The sequence below is a fragment of the Sturnira hondurensis genome, unplaced genomic scaffold (assembly GCF_014824575.4).
Source record: "Sturnira hondurensis isolate 20B ecotype Veracruz unplaced genomic scaffold, ASM1482457v3 Scaffold0017418, whole genome shotgun sequence".
Taxonomy (NCBI): Eukaryota; Metazoa; Chordata; class Mammalia; order Chiroptera; family Phyllostomidae; genus Sturnira; species Sturnira hondurensis.
The window spans coordinates 256,571-283,587 of NW_028090049.1; the positions used below are offsets into that span (position 1 = coordinate 256,571).

The 27,017-nt window shown below is 43.7% G+C and overlaps 1 long non-coding RNA gene across 2 annotated transcripts; it reads right to left on the bottom strand.

Annotated features, from left to right (window-relative positions):
* Window positions 1-397: 397 nt before the first annotated feature.
* LOC119002117 (uncharacterized) lies at window positions 398-13,166 on the bottom strand. 2 transcript variants are annotated; one of them, XR_005069683.1, is made up of 4 exons: window positions 13,063-13,166; window positions 1,429-1,560; window positions 1,075-1,223; window positions 398-583 (listed from the first exon to the last, which is right to left on the bottom strand). It is a non-coding gene; the product is annotated as an uncharacterized LOC119002117 (long non-coding RNA). The 2 variants fall into 2 exon arrangements; XR_005069684.1 differs by lacking the exon at window positions 13,063-13,166 and adding an exon at window positions 4,299-4,477.
* Between the last annotated feature and the right edge of the window lie 13,851 nt (window positions 13,167-27,017).

The following is a 27,017-nucleotide window of genomic DNA, read 5'->3' on the forward strand; positions in this document are numbered from 1 at the left end:
ACTTTGGACCGACTCCAGGAAAAACAGAGTCCACCTCGTCCTCCCAACAACCAGCGTCCCCCGGGGGAGATGCACCATTGAACTGTGAGCCGGGAGGGAAAGACTGAGGGGACAGGACAAGAGACCCTTCTACTGGGGAGTCAGAGAAGAGCTCCAGAAAAAGAACGTTTTATGAAGTCAGGAAAGACACACTGTCTGTGGCAGGCACCCATCCTCGGGGACCCTCCCAGCCCCCACCCCACCCCTGGGGCCTCCCCACACCTGTGCCATTCAGTCAAGCCCACAGAAGAGACAGGTAGGATGTGTGCTGATGTGTCAGGGTCTGGGGGAGGAGAGGCCAGGACCAGAAGGTCCTGCACGATCTACCTGGTCATACAGAGCTGCTCCCATTTGAAAGATGGTTTATTTTTTAGGACAGGATAACAAAGTCACACCTGTAGAGACAATGGTTTGTGGATGCGCAGGGGGTACTCAGAGCTGCAGGGAAAGGATTTCATCACCTCTGTCCCTTGGGCGTGGCCTTCAAGCTTGAGATGTCTTGATCTTCCGCACTTGGGTTTCACAGCCGTGTCTGAATCCACAGCTGCAGGTGAAGTCACTGGAACCAGTAATGTAACATGGTTTTGATGTTAACGTGAAAGAGTTCTACTTCTTTTTCTAATCAGTCACCTGGGGCACAAAGGTCTGGTTTCTTTTCTCCTTTCCTCTCTGCTCTCCCCCAGCTCCACTCCGGCTCTCACACACTTGCTCAGAAGACTCTGAGCTGTACTCTCTTCCCTGTTCCCCTTCTCTTACCACTAACCCTCCCCAGCCTTTCCCTCATGTCTGATCCTGCAAACTCTCTTTCTTCTTCCTTTTTAACTCCTCTCTCTCCATCTTTTGCATTCTGCCTTTTCTTTTATTCTTGTCTCTGCAAATCGCTGCTCCTCATCCTTCCTCCATCCCCTGTGCCCTCTTCCCACTGCTCCACCTGTTCCTTCCCCCCTTTCTATCACCTGACTCCCTCTCTTTACCCAGCTCCATCTCTTCCCTACTCACCAGTGTCTCTTCTCATTGTCCCCCAGTCACTATTACCCTGTATCAGAAGCAATTCTTCCAAGCTCCATCCTTGTTAAAGTTTGGAGTGACTGAGCACCATGACTTCCCCCAAATGTTCCCATCGACGGTGCAACTGTCATACAGTTTGCCATTATAGGCAAAGGGAAAGAAACATCGGGCATAGTCTGAAAAGTAGAAGGAGGGGGTGAGAAAATTAGGTGAGGGGAGGTTATTTTGGTCTCATCAAGAGAAAAGGGACATGAATGGGTCACCTAGGGCTGGATGGGGAGATGCATGCAATTTCCACGTAGGATGCAGTTATGGACCCTGCCCCTCCCCCTGCCTCTGGGAAGCCACACACTCCTCACAGGAGGAAAAACTCCTACTCACCGTCCTTTGTACAATATTTCCATCTTCCTAAATATTCTTCATCTAGAGAACACCAATCTCTGAAAGAATCACGACTAATGCAATCAAAATACTTCTTGCCTGCATAGGTAAATGGGATAGCACATCTCTCCTCTGGAAGAAGAAAAAGGCAGGCATTGTTCTCATCAGCTCTTTTGTGTGTCGTCCCCTCTGCACTCACACTGGCAAGGCTTTTCTTCAAGCCGGCCCACCGAGACACTGCGCCTGCCACGCACGCAGCCCTCCAGGCAGCGTCAGGGATGCCATGGCCTACGCGATGGGGTCTCTGCCCAGTACAGGTTCACCTTCCCATTATTCACCCAGACACATGCCTCTTGGACATTGGAGCTCCAGGTCACACATGCGCTCACCAGACCACAATGCAGCCTGGTCTGAGATCACGATTTTTTTAGATGCTGTACATTTGTCGTGTCTGGAGCTTCTGCTTCATCTGGTTCGACACTAAAAGTCTGTTTCATATTTGGGAACACAGGTAATGTCTTGTTATTGCCGTGAATAATCTACCTCATATCATTCGGAAGCCCGACAGTGAGCCACATTCACGGTGTAAGAACATGAGGGTCAACGTGCAGTGACTTCGGCACTTGAACAGATTGAAGAGGAAAACTACGGGAATCCAGAGAGGGCGCTGTGGCCTTGCGGCCAGGCCAAGCGGCTGTGGCCTGCAGGAATCCTCTCAGCTGCATCAGAGTTTACTGGAGGCAAATAGCACGTCTCTGCAAGTCCCGCGTCTTCTGTCCAAAACATTCTGCCCCACCCAGTCCTGCCTTCTGCTTCCTGGACAGGCTCCCCTGTAGGACGCTCTCCCCTCGAATGAGGCCCTCTCCTGAGGGCCTACCGGTGGCCTGGCCTGAATGAACGAACAACTCAGGGTGAGGCACGGGGAGGGCTTGTGCTGCACCCACAGCCTGAGGAATGTGGGCGCCTGCCGTCCCATCACTGAGGGGGCAACTTAGCCCACGCGTGTAGAATGCCCTTGAAGAATGCTGATCACGGGCACCCACCCCCACCCATGTTAGTTTGTTTGACGTGATTGTTGTTTTGTTTTCATCATTTTCCAACACTGCTTCCCTGAGGAAATGGGAGAAGGACAGGTGCAACAGAGCTGGAAAAAACACAGGTGTAGTGGGGCTGCAGAGAGCAGGGAGAACAGAAAGGAGGCATCTGAATGCCCTGATTGCAGGGCCCTCTCTGCTGCTCTAACTTCCTGTCACCTTAAAAGGTTATCATTTTTTTCCTGTGCTAAGAACACATGAGCTCTCTTCACTTCAAACATTTTTTTTACTTTACTTTTTTAATTGATTTTAGAGAGGGAGAAAAAAAGAAAGAAAATATATTCATTTGTTGTCCCACTTAGTGATGCATTCATTGGTTGATTCTTATATGTGACCTGACCAGGGATCAAAACCACAACCTTAGTGTATCAGGACAATGCTCTAACCAACTGAGCTACCCAACCAGGGCTCCCACTTAACCACATTTGTAAGTGTAAGCTCCACAGATCTGCTGTACAATGTAGTGACTGTAGTTAGCAACACTATTTTCTTCACAGTTTGAAGGCCATTTTATTAGAAATGGGTACCTGAGAAGGCTACAACATACCACAGGAGTAAGAACCTCACACTCCCTCACAGCTGTCACAATGATACATGTGACTTACATGACCCCCTGGGACACAAGTGTACCACTCTAATCATGGATGTGCCCTGACAATATGCCTTCTTTGTTACTGCAAACACTCACCCCTATTTACATCAAAAACTCACTTGGAGTGATGTAAGCAACCCTGTGTTACATAGGCTGCCCATGTCTGGAACACTGGAAAGCAGTCAGAAATGAGGCAGCTGTCGTGAGGACAGATGGTCAATAACACCATGAGCCTTTGAGGCAGACTGACCACATTTCAGAGACTTGTTTGAGGAGAAAAATGAGTCCTTGGGACACACTCGAAGAATGGCAGATACATTGGTTGCCGCCATCATCCTCATCCTCCTCATGTTTTACCATTCAACCCATTTCTGGTGCCCTTTCTTGCACCCCAGTCCCGGCACATCTCCCCTCCCTCACCTCCGTGCACATGGTCCATGTGCAGAAAGGCGCAGGTGCCGATCCAGATGAGAAGAGTTCGCGTGTTCAGTGCCATGGCGGCTGGCCTGCTGTGACTGACAAACGTCAGCCTCTGCTGCCTTCTTATATGACCAGCTTCCCCTCACACCACACCTCTCCCACCAGATAGGAATCAGACTCACCAGGACTGTGCTTGTTTGTTCCTAAGCCTGAGTACATAAAGTTCAAGTTTATCTCTCAGGTGAAATCACAAGACATTGGCCCATGGTTTAATGTCTCTCTCTGGAGGCTACAGTTTAAAATGCATTGAAAACAAGGCCAAGATGTCTGTAAAATGCCTTTCTGTGGTAGTGTTCCATGACCAGGCAAAGGGCAGAGGGAATGATGAAAAGGACCGTTTGCTCTCACAGGGTGTTCAACAGACTGCACTTCATTTCCTGTTACAGACTCAGCCTCAGGAGCCCAACCAGCTGGCCTGTCAGAGCTTTGGAGAAGTGCCATAAGACCGCCATGGAAGTCACCATTTATAGGAGGAGGAAACAGGTGCAGGGACTCCTCTAGGGCACAGAGTAAGCTGGGGCAGGGCTGGCTGTTAAGACCACCCAGCCTAGAGGGCATGTTCAAAGTGGGGGCTTCCCTGCCGTGTCTCACACTGGACCATATTTATCTCTCCGAATAGGCTTCCCCACCCTGGCTCAAAGCTCAAGGATCACCAGAAACGTGGCCTATTTTCCAGACCAGAAAGGCCTGGAGCCCTCACTTACTCCTTATGAAATGCTTCCCTTCCTCAATTTCCTCACTTGCAAACACACATAACAATCTCTTTCTTTCAGGGCAATGTGAGTTCTGTCTATTCAGAGCTGTGAGCTGGTGTGAGGACTTCAGGAACAGCAGGTGCTCTGTGCATGCCAGCTCACCCTGGGCAAGAGTCCATGACCCACTCGTTTACCATAGTAAAAAAAGAATAAAGTACTTAGGCATAGATTTAACAAAATAAATGAGAAAGTTATACTCTGAAGACTACAGCACATGGTTGAAAGACATTAAAGAAAACCTAGCTCTGGCTGGAGGGAGCTCACATGTTTGGACTGTAGTCCCTGTACACTAAATGGTTGCAGGTTCGATTCCTGGTCAGGTTGTCTATGGGAGGCAACTGATTGATGTTTCTCTCTCACATTGATGTTTCTCTCTCTCTTTCTCCTATTCTGTCTCTAAAATCAATGAATACATCCTTAGGTAAGGATTTAAAAAAACTAAAGAAGACCTAAATAAATGGAAAAACATCCCATGTTCTTGGATAAAGAGACTTAATATTGCTAATTTGGCAATACTCCCCAAATTGATCTACACATTTAATGCAATCCCAATCAAAATTCCAGCTGGCTTCTTTGAAGAAATTGACAAGCTGATCTTAAATTCAAAGAAATTTTTAGAATTTCAAGGGACCCCAAATAATAAAAAAAAATATCCGTGAAGAACAAAATTGGAGAACTTACACTTCTCAGTTTTAAATCTTCCACAAAGTTACTGTAATTGAGAGAGTATAGGTAGACATAGATTAAGGATCTGTGACTGAGTGTCCTAAAATAACCCTCACATTTGCAATTGACTTCAAAATAGACTATGGACTTAACTATAGGAGCTGAACCTATAAAACTCTTAGAAGAAAATATAGGTGTAAAACTTCAAGACCTTGGGTTAGGCAATGAGTTCTTTGATATGATGCTAAGAGTGCAAATACCAAAAGAAGAAGTATGTAAATGGAACCTCATTAAAAGTAAGGCATTTATGCTCCAAAATACCATCAGAGTCCTGACCAGTGTGGCTCAGTTGGTTGGGAATCATCCCACAAAGCAAAATTTCACAGTTTGATTCTCAGTCAGGGCACACACCTGGGTTGTGGGTTCAGGCCCTGGTTAGAGCACATAGGAGAGGCAACCAATTGATGTTTCTCTCTCACATCGAAGCTTCTCTCTCTTTCTCCCTCCCTCTCCCTCTCTCTAAAAATAAATAAATAAAAAATAAAATCCTTAAAAATATATAATTCAAACTTATAAAAAATACCATCTGTGAAAAGACAACTGCCAGAAAGGGAGAAAGTATTTGGAAATCAGGTGTCAGAGGACCCATATCTAGAACAAATCTAGAACTTTTATGCCTCAGTAATCAAATGACAAACCAATTTAAAAATGAGCCAAGAACCTGAATAGATATTTCACCAAAGAATGTACAGATGGTCAATAAGCACAGGAAAAGATGTTAAAAGTCATTCGCCATCAGGGAAAACCACAATGATATACCATTTCACCCCACTAAGAGGCTATAATATAAAAGAAGATAATAACACGTATTGGCAAGGATGTGCAAAAACTGGAATCCTCATATATTGCCAATAGGTATGCAAAATAATGCAGCTTCTTTTAAAAAAGGAGAAAGATTTGTGTGATCTGAAGAAAAACCAGAGTATAGAGTAGCGTCTTTTTTTAAAAGATTTTATTTATTTATTTTTAGAGGGGAAGGAAAGGAGAGAGGGAGAGAAATATCAATGTGTGGTTGTCTCTCGTGCGTCCCCTGCTGGGAACTGGCCTGCAACCCAGGCATGTGCCCTGGCTGGGAATCAAACCACGATACTCTGGTTCGCAGTCCTGCGCTCAATCAACTGAGCCACACCAGCCAGGGCAAGTGTAGCCTCTTTTAAAAACAGTTTGGCAGTTCCTTAAAGAGATAAACATAGACTTACCATACAACCCAGAAATCCCACTTAGAGGTATATACTCAGGTTAGTAGGAAAAACTCAGTCTTCCTCCTGTGTTTCTCCCTTATGCTCACACACCACTGCTGACACCAGCTGTGTCAGGGTTTTGCCTCGTCAAGCCATTCTATGACATCAGCTGGCTAGCCTATAACTGAACTCAATTCTGAGTCATCCACCTGGACATGGCATCAGATTCCACAGGGAAAGGGCTCAGTGCCTCAAGTCTGCTACCAACTTCAGGTGCCAATCATAAGCCCAGAGGGTCGTCTGTGCTTCTGGCCAATAGGCTATAAATGAGAGGTTCCCATGACCCCTCCTTAGATTTGATTTATTTGCTAAAGCAGGTCACAGAACTTGGGAAAATAGTTTACTTACATTTACCAGTTTACTGTAAGAGGATATTAGAAAGGATACAGATGAACATCCAGGTGGAGGAGATGCATAGGGCAGGGTATATGGGAAAAAGTGGGGGGCTTCCATGCCTTCTTCAGATGGGACATGCCCCTGGCACCAACCTGGAAGTTCTTCGAACCCTGAACCTTTGGCATTTTTATGGAGGCTGCATCACAGAGGCATGGCCGATCATGAATTCCATTTCCTGCCCCTTTCGCCTCTCTGGAGAACGAGCAGCGGGGCTGAAAATCTCAAGCCTCTCCTCACGGCTGGGTCTCTGTGGTGACCCACCCTTGTGCAGGAGCCCACCAAGAGTCACCTTATGAGAACAAAAGGTCTTTCCATCACCCGGAAAACTCCAAGGGGGTTGGGAGGTCTATGTCAGCAACTGGGGACATATACAAACACACACACAGTCACCTGATGGGGAAATGAAAGGTGGTTTATGCATACCATGGGATATCATCCCACAATTTAAAGGAACAAAGAAACCATACACACCACAACATGAGTAAACCTCAAAGAAAAGGAAAGAAATTATGCATCCCCCAATTCGGACGGAGATCTACCAGCGTGTGGGGAAGCTGCACGGACTCAGGATTGGACTCTGACTCAGTCCTCGGCTCACCACAAAGCTTTGCTGAAACACAAGTGACTCCTGAGATGCCAGGTTTAAACCACACACACACACACACACACACACACACACACATACACACAAACACTTCAAAAGAACAGTTATGCCTGGATATCAGCAGGCACTGCAAAGTAAGCGCACTCCATAGAACTAGTCCTGACAAGTGACTAGACAAAGAAACAGCACCATGAATGACCCCTGGGTTGGGGTCTAGAATCAAAATCTAGAACTGTGACTTCCTATGTTACCAAAAATGTCCAACTTTTGACAAAGAGTTATGAGGTATGTAAAAAACAGGAAAAGGTTCTGTGCACAGGAAAGAAACAATTAGCAGAAACTATATTAGAGGGGCTCAGATGGTAGACTTATCAGACAAAGATTCTAAAGCTTATATTGGGAATGTGTTTAAAGAGCAAAACACACACACATGCACACACACACACAAACAAAACAACCATGTTATATGGCTAAAGAAAACAGCATTAAAATGAAAAGAGAACCAACTATATGGGAAAACATATTTGCCAATAATACCTCAGAAAAGGGTTTGACCTCCAAAATATATAAAGAACTCACACAACTCCACTACAGAAAGACAACCCAATTAAAAAAATGGGCAAAAGATTTGAGCAGACACTTCTCCAAGGAGGACATACAGAGGGCCCAGAGGCATATGAAAAGATGCTCAATATCACTAGCCACCAGAAAGACGCACATTGAAACCACAATGAGATACCACTTCACACCAGTGAGAATGGCCACCATAAATCAACAAACAAGAAGTGTCAGAGAGGATGTAGGGAAAAGGGAACCCTAGTGCACTGTTGGTGGGCTTGCAGACTGGTACAACCACTGTGGAAAACAGTATGGAATTTCCTCAGAAAACTAAAAATGGGACTGTCTTTTGACCCAGCAATTCCACTGCTGGGATTATATCATAAGAACCCTGAAACACCAACCCAAAAGAGCCCATGCACCCCAATGTTCATAGCAGCACAATTTACAATAGCCAAGTGCTGAAAGCAACCTAGGTGCCCATCAGTAAATGAATGGATCCAAAAATTATGGTACATTTACACAATGGTATTCTATGCAGCAGAAAGAAAAAGGGAGCTCCTACCCTTTGCAACAGCATGGATGGAACTGGAAAGCATTATGCTGAGTGAAATAAGCCAGGCAGTGAAAGACAAATACCATATGATCTCACCTTTAAGTGGAACCTAATCAACAAAACAAACAAGCAGGCAAAATATAATGAGAGACATTGAAATTGAGAACAGGCTGACAGTGACCAGAGGGGAGATGGGAGGGGATAAAGGGGGGAAGAAGGGAAGGTTTTTCAGGAACAATTAAAGGACACATGGACAAAATCAAGGGAGGTGGAAGCAGGGGAGGGAGGTGGGGATGGCTGGGGTGGGGGGCAGTGGTGGAAGGTCAATGCAGACAACTGTACTTGAACAAAATAAAATAATTTAAAGAAAAACCATGTTATAGAATTCTGTAAAAGTATGATAGCACTGACCCATAAAATAAAGGATACAAATAAAGAACTAGAAATTATTTTTTAGTCAACAAATAAGTGGTGGCAAGGATGTAGAGGAAAGGAAACCCTCAAACACTGCTGGTGGTACTATAAATTGGTGCAGCCACTATGGACAACAGTATGGAGATTCCTCAAAAAATTAAAAACAGACCTACCCTGCGAACCACACGATCACGGTTCGATTCCCAGTCAGGGCACATGCCTGGGTTGCAGGCCAGTTCCCTGCAGGCCAACTCCCAGCAGGGGATGCACAAAAGGTAACCATACATTGATATTTCTCTTCTTCTCTCCTTCCCTTCCCCTCTAAAGATAAATAAATAAAATATTAAAAAAAGACTCAATTAAAAAAATAGACCTACCATACAATGCAGCATCTCCACTTCTGGATATTTATCTGGAGAAAATGAAAACATTAATTTGAAAAGATGGCTGCACCCTTATGTTTATTGCAGCATTATTTACAATGGTTAAGATAGGAAACAACCTAGGTGTGCATCAATAAATAAATAGGTTAAAATGGGATATATATTACACACACACACACACATATATACACACAATGGGATATTACTCAGCAATAACAAAGAATGAAATCCTGCCATTTGCAACAATATGGATGGCCCTAGAAGGGTATTATACTAATTGAAATAAGTCAGACACAGAAAGACAAATACTGTATGATTTCACTTATATGTTGAATGTGAAACCAAACCAAACAAAAACAGATTTATGGAAAGAACAAACTGATGGTCGCCAGGGGGAATGGGTGAAAAAAGGTGAAGGAAAATTTAAAAAAATATATTTTTAAAAAAGACCAAATAGAAATTCTGGAATTTAAAAGTATGATAATGAAAATTAAAGACTCACTAGAAGGGTTGAAAAGCAGATTCGAGCTAACAAAAAAATTCAGCAAACTTAATGATAGATGAGTAAAATTATCCAAGCTAAAGAAAAGAAATAAAAAAGATGAAGAAAAACAAATAGAGCCTCTAAGCTCTGGGGGACACCATAAAATAAAGCAATGCACATGTAATGGGAGCACTAGAAGGCAAAGAGAGGAAAGGGCAGAAATGAGATCAATTTGGGGAGTGCCGCCCAATTAACAACGGGAAGTCTCCTTATTCATGAACACAGCATGTCTTACATTGATTTAGGTCTTCTTCAATTTCTTTTTACAATGTTCTGTATACATCAAACAGGTGCATTTTGTGGTATGTAAATTATACTTCAATGAAGCAGGTAAGTGTAAGGAACAAGAGTGAAGGGGAATTTCTTGGATCCTAACACTGGGTCCCACCGTCTGGGCCATGACCCAGTCAGTGGGAGAGATGCACACTGAGTTTTTCTCTTCCAAGAATAGAATGTTCTTGATACTAATCAGAAAGCCCTAGACATCTCTCCTGGAGTTAATCTACACCCATGCTTACTTCCTGCATCCATTTTCGTAACTGGATTTTACATCAGACTAAGAGAGCCAGGGGACACCGCCTCCTCTTGTGGCTACAAGCCTGCCTCCCACTGCCCTGCTATTCCCTCTGCTCCTGAGAGCACCCCATGGGCCTGTGTGGGGTGCGATGTCCTCCCCACCCCCGGGGCTGGTAATGCATGTGGTTAGATAGCTGCTCTCGGTCTCAGCTGTGCAGCGCTGGGTGCTGTATGTTCAGTCATCTCATACTGTTTAATTGGGGTGTCCCTCCAGCACCAGTGGGGTGAACAGGTGGTGGTCAGAGCAACATGGCTATTTCCTTCAGGATCCTATGGGGACTATTGAAAGAGTGGAGTCGATGGTCCACTTCTTTGGCAACCTGCAGACCTCTACCCTCCTTGAAGTGTTAGGAGTCGGCCGTGACTCTCACTGTTTCTGCTCCCAGACACCACACTGAAAAAAAAAAAGAAGAAAAAAACCCTACATTTTTTTTCTTTCTCTCTACCCCCTGCCTGTATCTCTGTCTCTAGACTATATATCTATTTCTGCCTCTCAGACCTGGCAGAAACTTCTCAGTGATTCCAGGCTTTTACAAGAGTCAGGAGGTTATTTTTAACACTGAAAAGTGCTAGGAAAAGATTCATTAGAAATCTTGGCTTAACAGTTTCTGCCTGTCTGATTTAAGGAGGGGGTATAAAAATGCTAGCAATCTCTCAATATTCTATTTGATTATTTTAGGAGGGAAATATATAAAATTTTAGTGTGCTATACAAATACTATGGGTTGATGTGAGTTTCAAAGCTGAATTATCAAAGTCTGTTTATGGTGGGCTTTCCACATCAGTTACTGTTGTTATAGGAGCAAAAACTTACTTCTGTAGAAGAAAGTGAAGATAAAATATGGAAAGCTGGAAAGCTAATCCTATACTGTTATCAAGCTTCCTTTTTGCCATTTTCCCTTAGCAAAGGCATGTGCCCCTGACATGTGCCTGTTTTCAAGGGAAAGCCTTGGGTTTCTTTTAATCATTTTTTAAATTTAATTCTCGTTCAAGTACAGTTTTCTGTCTTATATTCCCAGCCCTGCCACCCCCCGCCCAGTGCTCCCCACCTCCCTTAGTTATTGTCCATGTGTCCTTTATACTTGTTCATGTGAGTCCATCCCCTTTTCCCCTATGATTCTCTCCCCTCTCCCCTCTGGACCCTGTCAGCCTGTTCCATATTTGAGTGTCATTGGTCATATTTTGCTTGCTTGTTTGTTTTGTTGTTTAGATTCCTGTTAACGGTGATATCATATGGTATTTGTCTTTCAACACCTGGCTTATTTCACTCAGCATAATGCTTTCCAGTTCCATCTATGATGTTGCAAAGGGTAGTAGTTCCTTCTTCCTTTCTGCAGCATAGAATTCCATTGTGTAAATGTACCATAGCTTTTTGATCCAGTTATTTACCTATGGGCGTCTAGGTTGCTTCCAACTCTTGGCTATTGTGAATTGTGCTGCTATGAACATTGGGGTGCATAGGTTCTTTTGGATTAGTGTTTCAGGGTTCTTAGGATATTCTCCTAATAGTGGAATTGCTGGGTCGAAAGGCACGTTCATTTTTAGTTTTCTTAGAATTACTACCCATCTCACACAAGAAATGAGATGTCCTGGTCGCATACCTGAGCTGGAGTCAGTTCCATCGCTGACACCTGAGTGGCTGGGATCTGGCTCAGCCGACATGTTCTCTCTCTGTGGCACCAGCACAACTCCTTCCTGCTCGACGACGCCAACCACACCAATCCTCCCAGGGGCGCCTCTCAGTTATTTCTCCTCTTCAAGGAAGCTAGCAGCCTTATAACAAAAGAAAGAGAAAAGGGGGTTAGTGAAGAGGAATGGGAGAGGAAGAGGAGGTGGTGGGGAGGGTGGTAGGAAGGAGAGAGAGAAGCAGAGATGGAAGGGTAGGAGGATGGAGAGAGCAAGGGAGGTGGGGAGAGGGAGAGAAGCAGAAAGAGGAGAGGGAGAGAGGGGAGGGGGAAGGGAATGGGGAGAGCGAGCAGCAGTATTAACATGGCGCCCCACACTATGGTAAGAACTTGACCTCAGAAAGTCTCACTACTGCCCTGGTGAAAGTACAAACAAGACACCACTTCCTATGTAAGACAAAAAAGCTCAGAGAAGGTTAAACATATTGCCTGGGATGTGGCAGCTGATAAAAGGGAGGGATGAGAATCAGATGTGGGATTGGCAGCACCTGGCACCTAGCAGACAATCAATATCGCTGATCAAAAAAATGTACACGTCATCTCAAGGGTTATTAAAATACTAAACTGGTGAATGTTAAATAACTCCTCTTTACCAAGAAAGAGCCCCCAAAGAGAAACAAAACAGTTCTTTAACTTGCTAAGAAATAAATATCTTTTCCAAATCAACAGCCAACGTCATAATTAATGGTGAAACGCGTGTTATTATTAAAGCAAGACCAACAAATGATGAACAAATGATGAAGCTCCATCAACAAATGATGAAGCTCCTAAAGCAGAGGCACCACCTTCAGGAACTCTGGTGCGATTCACTGGGACAGAACACAGGAACAAATGCATACACGTCCAAAGGGAAGATAAAATACTAGAGATGTGTTGGTTAGTTTTCAACATTTAATATCATGTCCACGTCATGGTAACTTTAACACAATGTTCTTTTCAGAGGGGAGTGACCTCATCATCACCACCATATCTCTTTTTCCTTCTAACTTCTATTTTTAAATTCATCTTAATTATATTTTTTATATACTTACCTGTCCAGTTTTTGCTAGTTGGTTAAAAGCTCCTGGAGAGCAAAGAATGCTGGATTGCTGTGTGTGTGTGTATTTGGGGCTGAATAGTAGGGAAGTTTACACCTGTCAACTGTGAGAAAGAAAAAAACCTACTAAGAAGGACTCCTGGTGACCAATGGGGTTCAAATTCATAAACAGAGTCTAATAGGCTTTGGAAACAGGGGCCTCTAATTCCCTCTGTGCTTCAGGGTGAAGCGGCCCTGTGCTGCCTGCCTCCTGCACTGTGTCTGCCCTCTGAACTGACCCTTATAAAAGAGCTCCCAGGCTCCTAAACTCATCAATGGGCTAAAGACCTGCCCCAGCCAATCGGGGCTGCACAGGCATCTCATTTTCATCTTCACTGACTAATCAGAGCAGCTCCGATCCGACCAACTGGAATAGTGCTTTTGGACCAATCACACTGTGAGGATTTGGAGTCCTCATTTGCATGGAAATGGACCAATCAGCTGCCAGAGGCAGGCACTCTTCTTTGTACTGATAAAAGCCAACTTGACCTCAACAGAGTGCACTTGGAGTTTCCATCAAAGGCTGTGGTTCCCCAGCTGTAACACCAGAGCCACCTCACCAGCTTGGCCTGGGCCACTTCCACTGAGGTGTCCCACCATTGAGCTGTATCATATTGAGCTGTTTTCACTGAATCAAGTCTCCCTTCTCCCCACTGCACCCCAACGGGGGACTCCCGTTGGAGTCAAATTGGCAGCAACAAGCTTTGGTTGACAAGCCTAATAAGCAAACAGGCGAGTGCTGTATTCTGGAGTGCAGAGGAGACAACAAACGCTATTCCTGTAGGTACTAGACATTTTGACAAATTCCAAAAGCACAAACCTTTAAATTCTCCAGGTTTTTCTTTTTCTGTTACTAAACAATGTTCAAGGGACAGGTCTCATCCCAACCCCCACGCTGAGGCCCAGCCGGGCATCAGTCAACTTTACATCTAATCAGGGTGTGGTTTTCACACGAGCTCATCTGAGAAGCGATGATCCCTCACTCCAAACAAACTCTGCTCCCTCTCAGAGGATCTGTCAATCTCAAGGATTCTAAACCATCTGCTATTTCCCCCCCTAGTTTTTTTAATAGGATTTACTTTTCGGAGAAGTGTTAAGGTCACAGCAAAATGAAGGGAAGTGACAGAGATCTCCCACGTGTCCCCCCGGGGGACTCGGGTCACAGAGCGGCATCTGCAGCCGCTGCCGGTTCAGCTGTCAGAGCNCCCCCCAGGTAGCTTCCCCCATCAACAGTGTCCTGTACTGGAGCGGCCATTGGTTACAAACCATGAACCTGCGCGGACTCATTACTGCCCCCAAGAGTCCACAGTGCGCACCAGGGCTTACTCTTGTACATTCTAGGATTTGGACAGGTGAATAAGGACACGTGTTCATCCCCTTAAATCTTAGTGGCCTTTCTCCTTTATAATCCCTCTCTCCGAAATTTGATTTAAATTTTTTTCAAACGCACGGGAAATTTTAATGAACAGAACAACGCAAACCCACATGCTCTCCACCCAAATTCAACAACTGTTAACTTTTTGCCACATCGGCTTCCTCCGTCTCTCCCCTCCCCCCACCTGCGCTGCTGTCAAACCTTTTAAAAGGACATCATGACCTTTCACCCCTGAACATTTCGACATGCATCCTCCAAGAATAAGGACAATTTTTTTCTGTAGCCACGATACCATTACCATACATAAGAAACTTAAGTCTCTGGAATCCAAATCGCTATGTATCCTTCGCTAAAATGAGTGTCTCACTCTCATTATTTTAGCAACAATAGGGTTCGTAGTTGTGTGAAAATTACTGTAATAGAGAAACCTCATTTACAATGGAGTCAGGAGGCCAGCAGGGGGAGCTCTCACCACTACCACCCCAGTCCAATTACAGCCAAACAGGAAGAAGTGTCAATTACCGATCAGAACAGGCAGAAACCCAGCAAGAGGAAAGATTTCCTTCCTTGCCCAGCGACTCAGCCAATGAGGAACCATCTCCACCCTGAACTCTTGCTTTCCTCCAATGGACTTTCTTTCAAAACAATCTCTTCCAACTTCCTCCTTTTTCTCTGTAGAGTAAGGTTCCTCTCTTTTGCTTGCTGGACTTGCCTCTGATTTTTGCTATAGTTTGCTTGCCCCCAGCTGCAATTTCTCTGCTATTCCCAAGCAAACCCCTTTCTCTAGTAAGATAACTGGCTGTTTTATTTTTAAAGTTGACACTTGGTAATTAGTGTTCTCTCCTTGGTAACGAACCATTTTCAATAAGCATTGCAAGAAATAAAATGTCAAGAGAAGGCAAATGACCATAATCATCAAATTAAAATACTAAAAAATTAACATTTCCATAATATCACTGAATATAGCTGTTCTTATTCAAAGATTCCCACTTGTTCCGTGAATGTCTTTTGAAGCTTTTTTTTGACTCTTCACCTGAGGATATTTTAAAATTTTAGATGGAGAGAGAAGCATCTTTAGGCTGCCTCCTGTACCTGCGCCAACTGGGGATCAAACTCACAACCTAGGTAGACACTCTGACTGGAGATTGAACCCACAACACTTTGGTGCATGGGACAGTGCTCCAACCAACTGAGCCAACTAGCCAGCACTGAGAATTCTATACCTGAAACCTCTATAATTTATCAACTAATGTCACCCCAATAAACTCAACTAAAATAAATTTAAAAAAAGAATCACAATGCATGCATAAATAAGTGGAATAAACGTGCAACCATCTCCCTCTACCCAGGCACACTCTCTTCCCCACCGTTTTCCCTCCTTTGTACCTATCACCATCCCGTCACACTCTCGTTTCTAGAATTTCTTGTCGCCCTCCTTAGGAACAAGCTGTCTGTCCTGTGCCCTGCTACAGCCCCAGTGACGAGAACAGCGCCTGGGACAGAACAGGAGCTCAGTGAATAGCTGTCCGATGACTCGGTCACTATTGTCTTCCATGCAGCCTCCGCGGCCCTGGAACTATTTATTTGTCCAGGTTCACATTCGAGTGTTAGGTCCAGACAGCGTCATAAGGAAGGAAGGCCTTGAACGTTTAAGTTATTATTGCCTTAAGGGAAGAAAGAGGTGGGGCCCCGCCCAGCAGTCCGCAGTGGTGGGTACAATGAAGGCCGAGGAGCGAGTTCTGTGAAGGGCGCCTCTGGGGTGGGGCCTGTCCTTCAGACGGTGGCGTCACCCATGGAGGATCCAGCGCGCTCGGAGACTGGAAAAGAAGTTCAATGTCCTAGAAGCCCAGGAAACACAAAGTGAAAGAGCAAGTTCCCTTGGCAGCTTTACGAACAAAAGAAAGACGCAGCCAGAAATGAGCAAACTTTATTCAAGACGCACTTTCAACACAGCGCTTGGTTTTCTGGGTGTGTCTCAAGATCAATCACTCAGATTTCTGACTTCTTTAAAAATAGGAAAGTAAATATGCCATGGTATCAAAAATACCAGCACGCAGTCTGAAAACAATGTTCGCAGGACCCACGAAAACTAAACTAAGTGTGCGGGATGGCCTCGCAATCCCATGTCTGGGATTCACTCAGAGAAAGAGGCTCACATGCATCCGTGACTCAGATTCCCTCTCTCGCCACAAGGTGGCTCTGTCCCCTCGCTCCAGTCCGACCACGTCGTCAGGGAAAACCAGCCGGAGACGCCAATGACCCCTCGGAAATGTGTCTGGAGAAAGAAGATCGCGCGCTCCTGAACCGAGAGGCGGGCCTAGCGTTACCTAGCGCGGGCCTGGGTAACGGCGCCGGCCTCGGGAGAGGGTAACCGTTTTGTCCAGCTCAGCGGGTTGGATCGTCGCCCTGTAGCAGAAGGGTTGTGGGTTTGATTCTGGTCAGGGCATGTACCTGGGTTGTGGGTTTGATTCCCGGTTCAGACACTTACAATCTCTGGTCCTGTGCATATGGGAGGCAGCCAATCAATGTTTCTCTCTCCCTCTCCGCTCTCTCATCCTCTCTTTCTCTCTCTTCCTCTCAAAGCCATAAAAAGATGAGGATCAAAACAAAACAAAATAGCGTAAGTGTTTTATTTGGACACTGGACCCCAGCTGTCATTTCCCAGCTGTGTGGCGTTGGAGCGCTCCTTAACTATCTGTGCCTCAGCGTCCTCATCTGCACAGTGGATAACAATGGTGCTCACCTCGTGGTGTGGTTGTTGCTAGTCATGCTGTTGTTGTTAGTGGTAAGTTGATCCTCATGAGGCTTATGATATCACCTGGCACAGAAGAGAGCTCAGACCCAGCCTGGCTCCTGTTCTTTTCCAGGATGTGACGGCCGACACACGGCCACCACGGCCACTGCTGGTCCAGGTCTGTGGCCCAGAGTTTCACAGGCCTTTCTGTGAGTACCACAGCTATGTCCCTCGGTGTGGAAGATAGAATAATGCCCCCCATTCGCCAAAGATTGTCACATCCTAATGCCCAGACCCTGTGATTAGGGTACCTTACACAGCAAAAGGGACCTCTCACAAGTGTGATTAAATTGAGGATAATGAGATGAAGAGATTACCCTGGGTGAGCAGGAAAGGTCCAATGTAGGCACCTGGGCCCTTACAAGAGGGAGGCAGGCGGACCAGAGAGAGGGTGTGATGTGGAGCATGTTGGAGCGAGGTGGCTGGGAGCCAAGGAATGCAGGCAGCCTTGGGAGGCTGGGAAGGGCCGGGAGCAGTTTCTCCCCTGGAGCCTCTATCAGGTCCACAGCCTTTGATGTCGGCCCTGTGAGAGTTGTTGAAGATTCTGACCTCCAGATCTGGAAGATAGGAAAACTGTGTTGCTTTAAACCACTATGCATGTGGCAATTTGTTACAGCAGCAAGTGGAAACTAATACACTCAACTTCAAGCCATGTCTGGGCCACTTCGTGGCACTTGTAGTTACACATCTTAACTTGCTTTATTTATTTATTTTAAAAAGACTATGTGTATTAATAGTTAAATAAATGCATATAACTATAGATCTATAAGTCTAGAGATCTATAAATAGCTATAGATCTACAGTTTATTTATTAGTTACCCACAAGAAGTTTTCTATAAGACTGCCAGCTGAATTCTCAAAACAAACTTTGCAGGCCAGAAGGGACTGAAATACTCAAAGTGATGAAAAAGCAGGGACCTAGAGCCAAGATTACTCCTCCCAGCAAAGCTTTCATTTGGAATTGAAGGGGAGATAAANTGGCTGGGAGCCAAGGAATGCAGGCAGCCTTGGGAGGCTGGGAAGGGCCGGGAGCAGTTTCTCCCCTGGAGCCTCTATCAGGTCCACAGCCTTTGATGTTGGCCCTGTGAGAGTTGTTGAAGATTCTGACCTCCAGATCTGGAAGACAGGAAAGCTGTGTTGCTTTAAACCACTATGCATGTGGCAATTTGTTACAGCAGCAAGTGGAAACTAACACACTCAACTTCAAGCCATGTCTGGGCCACTTCATGGCACTTGTAGTTACACATCTTAACTTGCTTTATTTATTTATTTTAAAAAGACTATGTGTATTAATAGTTAAATAAATGCATATAACTATAGAGCTATAAGTCTAGAGATCTATAAATAGCTATAGATCTACAGTTTATTTATTAGTTACCCACAAGAAGTTTTCTATAAGACTGCCAGCTGAATTCTCAAAACAAACTTTGCAGGCCAGAAGGGACTGAAATACTCAAAGTGATGAAAAAGCAGGGACCTAGAGCCAAGATTACTCCTCCCAGCAAAGCTTTCATTTGGAATTGAAGGGGAGATAAAGTGCTCCCCACACAAGAAAAACTTCAAGGGGTCTATCTCCACCAAATCAGTGTTGTATGAAATGTTAAAGGGTCTTCTTTAAGAAGAAGAAAAAGAAGAAGATAAAAAATATGACCAATAAAATGGCAATACATACATATTAACAACAATTGATTTTAAAAAACAAAATAAACAAATAAGCAGAACAGAAACAGAATAATAAATACAGAGAACATTTTCATGGTTGGCAGATGGGAGTGTGATTGTGGGGATGGGCAAAAGGCAAAGGAGTTAAGGAATACAAATTTGTAGTTAGAGATTAGTCATGGGTATGTAAAGTACAGCACAGGGAATAGAGTAGCCAAAGAACATACATTAGGTCTGTCCAGGGAAGTATTCAGCCAGGTAATCAGCCATGTAATAAGAAAAATGGAGACGTTTATTGAAGGAGATACAAGAAACATTGTATACAGGACAGTGATGCCTCAGTCCCCTTCGAAGCAGACACTTTGGGATCTCACTCAGTTCTCTCAGTGTCTCTTCCATGTTCAAAACACTCTGCAAACTTCTTTGTTGGAATCGCCATCGGCTGCTCTGTTGTATTTTCTTGAATATCACCAAAGGTCTGATATTAGTTTTGGGTGATTTTAGTTTTGGGAAAACCAGAAGTCACGGAGTACCAAATCTGGACTGTAGGGGGCGTTGAGTCAACTGGGTGATTTGATGTTTTGCCAAAATACCCTGCACAAGCCATGATGCATGAGCAGGCATGTTGTCATGATAAAGCTGCTAATTACCAGTAGCCCATAGCTGAGGACGTTTTTGTCATGTTGCATCTCTCAACCAGCGAAGAACATGGAGGTAGTGCTCCTATTAATTGTTTGGCCTGGAGGGGCATTCTCGTGATGGACAACATCTTCCCAAACAAAAGACACAGTTAACATGGTCTTGATCTTGCAGCGACTTTAGTGCATCTTCTTTGGGTGTGGAGAACCAGGCGACTTCCATTGGGATGCCTGGGCCTTCATTTCCAAATCATAGCTGTAGACCCAGGATTCATCTCCAGTTATGACCTTCTTGAGGAGACCTGGTTCATTGGTAGCAGCTGGAATCAAGGCATTAGCAACTGCAGCATGATGTTCCTTCTGCTCTGGTAGCAGAAGCCATGGAAAGAATTTTGGGAGGACGTGTTTCATGCTGAGATCCTGTGTCAAAATCTTGGACACAGTAGTTTTGGGAATCCCCAGTTCAGCTTCTAGTTCTCTCACTGTCAGTCACCCATCTTTGTTGATTGCCGCCCACACAAGTTCAACTTTCTCAGGTGTTCTGCTTGGGCAGGCCTTCCAGAACGTGGCTCTCTTTTGACAGATCCCCAACCGTCTTTGAAGTGTTTGTGCCACACTTTTATTTGTGCTGCACTTAATTGTATTGTCCCTGAAAGCCTCTGAATAATCTGAATAGTTTCCACGGAGGAATGTTGAGGCTTAATGCAAAATCTGATGCCGATTTCTTGTTCTACTTGCTCAGTCATTTTGAATGCGATGGCTACACAGTACACATGCTCACTCAGCAGTGTCTACCGCCCCCATTGACTAGTACAGTGAAGTCATCATTGTTCACACATGTGCATTCCAGTCCACTCTCCTTGGCTGCCAGGTTACATCAATATCACACAAACCATTGTGTGGTTCTTGTTATATTAACAATGGCTGGGCTTTTTCTAAACAGACTTTCGTATATTCCTTGGACTAGAACAGAATTAAGGAATCTACTTAGGTTTTTCTTAATTTTCTCCAGGACCCTGATGGATTTGCAAAGGAATTTAATTTAACTGTTAGAACCAGTGATCTTGCCAATTCTGACCTATACCTACTGGTATCTGGGAGGAATGCAAGAAAATTACTAAATAAGCTTCACTGGGCGACTTTTTAGGAGGCATCTGTTTACTTTAAGAAGTGTTATAGAAAACTGAAACAAAATTTAGAAAGAGAAAAAAACTCCCAGAACCAAGCATTTGGTTGCTCCAACAGCTATATGAGAATGTTCCCCCTTCTCTTTACTAGTAGCTTAGGACAAATGGAAATAAACATAAAAGGGGAAATTGCTAGGGCCCTTGCAAGATACTGGGGCTACTTTATCCGCTCTTTTTTTAGATTATTTTTTAAAATTTAATTATTGTTCAGCACAGTTTTCTGCCTTTTACTCCCATCCCATTCCAGCCCACTCCCCAACACTTTATCCGTCTTAACCATTCCCAACTAAGTTGCCTTTTCCCTCAGAGTAAGGCTTCCCTGCAAATGGTAGGAACATCTAATCAACCAATGACAGGTTTTAAATGAGAACTTGTCCACGACACCTATTGGAAAAACCAAGTCAGCCAATCCTATTAAAATAATTATTGATAATACATTGCCTGAACCTAATAGTCGCCATTATCCTTTAAGACCTGGTGCCCTAGAAGGAACAAAGCCTGTCACACCGTATTACTTAAAAAGGGGACTTTGATTCGATGTACACTCCTGTAATTCTCTTACCCTTTCGGTGAAGAAACCAAAGAGAAAAGGATGGAGATTTGTACAAGATCTCAGAGCTATAGATAAGATAGTTAGCCTTAGATGTCTTGTGGTTCCAAGTCCCCATAGTATGTTATCATCAGCCATTCTTGTGACTCTTCAGTATTTTCCAGTGATGGATTTACGTAGTGCCTTTTTCAGCATTCCAGTAGAAAAAGACGGTCAATATTTCCTTGCGTTCACCTGGGAGGGTTGCCAGTTTACTTGGACTGAAGTGCCCCAGGGATATACAGAGAGTCCTGCCTATTTCTCCCAGATATTAAAAGCTGATATAAATACTGTTAAATTTAAAGGATTTCACTCTAATCTAATATATGGATGATTTATTTTTTGATGATCTAGGACATTACGATACTTACAAAAGTACACAATTTACCTACTACAACAGCTAGCTATAAAAGTTCTCAAAAAATAAGTTTCAGTTTTGCCTTCATCAATGACTTCATCTGCCTCATATCTAAAAATGAGCAAGAAATTAACCCTGAAGGAGTCAGAGGAATCCTATCCTTCCCTCTTTAAAAAACAAGAAAGCAGCTTAGAGGATCCTTGCTTTTGTGACTGGATGTTGTCTTCTCTGGATTCTAAATTTTTTGTTAATGGCCCAGCCTCTATATGTCCTATGAAAGTCAAGTTGACCTGATCCAATTCAGTGGAACCCAGAAGGGAAACAAGCAGTAAAATATTTAAGGAATTATTTAAAGCTCCTGCTCTGGGACACCTTAAGTATAAACTTTCTAATTTTTTATGCATAAAAACAAACAAAAAAAACTCTGGAAGTTTTAACTGAAAAAACAGAGACCTATGGGATATTATAATCAGCAGTTAAACTAGTTAGACCAGCAAAATGGCTCTCTACCTATATGACCGCCAACTCTGTTATAGTCATAATATGCAAACAAACAAACAAACAAAAAGATAGTCTGGGTTCTGCTTTGTGTATGTTCCTTATAGACATGAACAAATCTCTGAATTCTCATCACACTCAACACTTTGATAGTTGGCTGGACCTTGCTTTCTGTACCTAATTTTTTTTTAACTTGAGGTAATAACAGTCTTAACCCAGCAACTTTGCTGCCTTCTTTGCAGGATGAAAACGTTCACAACTGTGTTTTGCCTACTGACCACCTTCTTGTCACTAGGAATCATTAGCATGAAACTTTTAAAATTTTTTGAATATGTTTTATTGATTATGCTATTACAGTTATCCCTCTTTGCTCCCTCCACCCAGTACTCTCATGACCTCTGGCAATCCCCTCCCCTTTAGTCACATCTGTGGGTCCTGTGCATACATTTTATGGTTTCTCCTATGGTTGCCTTTTGTGCGACCCTTGCTGGTAGTTAGCCTGCAAGGAACCAGCCTGCAATCCAGGCATGTGCCCTGACTGGGAATCGAACCGCGATCCTCTGGTTCGCAGGCCCGCGCTCAATCCACTGAGCTACGCCAGCCAAGGCTCCAGTTTGTATTTCTTAATCCCTGAACCTTTTTCCCCCCCATTCTCCCTCTTCCCCCTCCCAAATGATAACCCTCCAAATGATCTCCATATCTACAACTCTGTGTTCTACTTGTTTGCTTAGTTTGTTTTTTTAGATTCAAATATCGATAGTTGTGAATTTATTGCCATTTTAGTATGCATTGTTTTGATCCTTTTTTCCTTAAATAAGTCTCTTTGACATTTCATATAATAATGGCTTGGTGGTGATGAACTCCTTTAGCTTTACCTTGTCTGGGAATCACTTTATCTGCCCTCCCATTCTAAATGATAGCTTTGCTGGATTTTAGAGTTTAGGTTGTAGGTCTTTGCTTTTCATCATTTGGAATACTACTTGCCAGTCCTTTCTTGTTTGCAAAATTTATTTGGGAAATCAGCTCAAAGTCTTATGGGAACTCCTTTGTAGGTAACTCTCTGCTTTTCTCTTGCTACTTTTAAGATTTGCTCTTTATTTTTAACTTTTGGCATTTTAATTATGACGTGTCTTAGTGTGGTCCTCTTTGCGTCCATCCTGTTTGGGACTCAGTGCTTCCTGGAGTTGTATGTCTATTTCCTTCACCAAGTTAGGGAAGTTTTCTTTCGTTATTTTTCCAAATAAGTTTTTAATTTCTTGCTCCTTCTCTTCCCCTTCCAGCACCCCTATGATTCCAATGTTGGAATGTTTGAAGTTGGCCCAGAGGCTTCTCAGCTTATCTTCATTTTTTAAATGCTTTTTTCTTCTTGCTGTTCTGATTGAATGTTTTTTTCTTCCTTATGTCCCAAATCATTGATTTGATTCTTGGCTTCTTCCACTCTACTTTTGATTCCCTGTAAATTTTTATTTATTTCAGTTAGTGAAATCTTTATTTTTGCTTGGGTCTTTTTTATGTTTTTGAAGTACCCCAAGCATTCCTGGAGCATCCTGATAACCTGATAAGTGTTTTGAACTCTGTTTCTGATAAGCTGCTTATCTCCATTTTGTTTAGTTCTTTTTCTGGAGTTTTGTTCTGTTCTTTTAATTGGGCTGTATTTCTTTGCTTCCTCATTTGGGCAGCCTCCCCATGTTTGTTTCTATGTATTAGATAGAGCTTCTTTGACTCCCTGTCTTAGTATTATGGCCTATTGTAGAAAGGCACACTGGTAAGTGGGGTGGGGTAGAGCCTTAGGTGATCACCAGGGCAGGGCAACCTGTGTGAACCAGGTTGATGGAGTCACTGATATGGTGTTTGTGTGGAGGAGGGCTCAGAAAGGGGACAATGCCACTGCCTGGCCTATGGAGTTTTGTCTGGGAGGAAGCCACCCCCCAGACTCACCCTGATGCTTGTATTCTCCCGATTTGCCACTGGTGCCTATCCAGCTGCTGTCCCAGTGCTAGAACCCAGAGGGAACAAGTCTGCATGAGTCCTAAGTCTATTGCAGGCCCTTTAAGAGAATACTCCTGGGAACCCCACAGTTTCTTCCACGATCCCAACCCACTGGTTTTTGCAGCCAGAAATTATGGGGACTTGTCTTCCTAGTACTGGAACTCTGGGCTGGTGGTCTGGTGCGGGTCTGGGATCCCTTGCTCTTAAGGTATGCCCCCCAATTTGTAACCACCACATTGGGTGTTGGACCACCTGTTCTGTGTCTCTGCACCTCCATGCCTCTCCGCATGTCTCCATGTCCCATCCCTCCTACCCATCTGGATGAATGTGACTTCTTTAAGTCCTTGGTTGTTGGACTTCCATACAGCTCGATTTTCTAAAAACTAAAGAAGTTTGTTAGTGTTTGTTAGTGAGTGCCAGCCTGCAAACTAAAGGGTTGCTGGTTCAGTTCCTGGTCAGGGCACATGCCTGGGTTTTGGGAGAGGTCAGGCCCCCAGTAGGGGGCACGAGAGAGGCTACCACACATTGATGTTTCTCCCCTTCTCTTTCCCCTTCCCTTCCCCTCTCTCTAAATGTAAATAAATAAAATATTTGAAAAAGGAAATAAGATCAAAACTGTGAACAACAATGGCAATAAATACATATCTATTAATCACTGAATCAGAAAAACAAAGTAAGCAAACAAGAATAACAGAGAGAGAATCATGCATACAGAGAGTGTTTTGTTAGTGTTTTGGTGGTTGCCAGATGGGAGGGGTATATGAGGGGATGGGGGAAGAGGTGAGGGGATTAAAAAGTACAAATAGGGCCCTGGCTGGTGTAGCTCAGTGGATTGAGCACGGGCCTGCGAACCAGAAGATCGTGGTTCGATTCCCAGTCAGGGACATGCCTGGGTTGCAGGCCGGTTCCCTGCAGGCCAACTCCCAGCAGGGGACGCATGAAAGGCAACCATACATTGATGTTTCTCTCCCTCTCTCCTTCTCCTCTAAAGATAAATAAATAAATAAAATCTTTAAAAAAAAGTACAAATAGGTAGTTACAGAATAGCCTTGGGGATGCAGAGTACAGTATGGAAAATGGAGTAGCCAAAGAACTTATATGCATGATCCATGGACATGAACAATGGTGTGGGATTGCCTGAGAAAGTGGGTGGGGCTGGAGAGGGAAGCAGAGGGGAAGATTGGGACAACTGTAATAGCATAATTTATAAAATGTAGTTTAAAAAATTAAATAGTTGTACTTCAGCAATAAAGTTCAACTTGTCTCTTTCATCCACTGCTGTGTCTGCAGGGCCCAGGACAGCACCTAGTAGGTACAACATAGAAATCCATTACACATTTTCAGAATGAACAAATGAACAAGGAATACACAGTACGTCTCATTACCTATGAAAGTATAGGGATGCCAGAGAGTTACTATGACTGCAGAGGCCCTCATAAACCCATTTGTTGTTGTATGACACATTAGGACCTTTTCTGAACTGTCATGCTGACTGTACACATTTTTGGAAGTAAATTAAGTTAGACATCAAAGTGTTTGGATGATATTGAAACCAAGCAGGTACCCTTCTCTGAGACTCTCCTTCCTCCACAGCAGAGGCTAAATTCCTTCAGGCAGGCAAAAAAGCTCAAGAGGTACTAATTAAAATTAGGAACTCATAAAAACACAACAAAAGAACCAATTAAAGGGTAAGTTGTGATAATGTAAACACTAATCTGAGCCAGGGTAGTATCATAATATCGTAACACAAGTGCAGAGTTGCTTTTCAGAGATTAAGATCCTCACCAAAGAGAATCAGTAGACAACAGAGCATGGAACATTTTTATTAGCAGATTCAAATGTATCTTCTAGTTTTTCTGTAATAAGAAGTCAAAAGCCAACACACTTAGACTGATAGGACAATGTTCAGTATCTTATCTGGTTTGGTAATTAGTTAGGGACTCAGCAACTTTAATTAAATGACCAGATGTGCTAGAACTGGGCTTTCTTTTTTTTTTTAGGATTAAAAAAATTTAATTATTTTTCAAGTACAGTTTTCTGTCTATTACTCCCACCCCATCCCACCCCCATGCTCCCCCCTCCCTCCCATTTCCACCCTTCTCAGTTGTTGTCTATGTATCCTTTATATATGTTCCTCTAAATTGCTCCCCTATTTCCCCTGAAATTCCCTCCCCTCTTCCCTCTGGTCACTGTCAGCCTGTAGAACTGGGCTTTCAGTGAGACTTCTTGACCCAGCCTCAGAGCTGTGGCTCTGCTGTGAAGGGAAGCTGCCCCAGACATGCCTTTTAGGATGTTGATTTGTATCTGGTTATTGGGAGAAAAAAAAAGGCTCAGAAAAAAAGCCACTTGACCTCCCTCTTAAATTGCCCAGGAAGTATTAAGATGGTAGACCAGCTCCAGGGGAGACATTCAAAGGAATATGCTGAGCAAACTTTTACCTACTGAGTGTTTGCTTTGGCATCTCCACTTGAATGGCTTTCCTGTATTTTGAAGCCTCAAACCACAAACTCTCCTTTCTCCTTAGCTTCAGAAGATCATTAAAGCCTCAACTGCCTAATACTTTTTGGAAATTCTGATCTCATTGCCTTAGAATACTAACTTGTATAATAGACATTGTACATTTTCTTCTGTTGATCTGTATGTGTTCATTTAATTATTAGCCTAGCTAGAGGGATTAAAAGTCGAGAGAAAAAAAACCAACCTTTTGCTCCCATAACTAAATGTCATGATTTTCTGTCAAAGAATTAATGGGAAAAAAATGACCTCACAGGTGTGACAGGAAAAGAATACACATGAGGCCTACAGCCTGGAAACTTGTCTG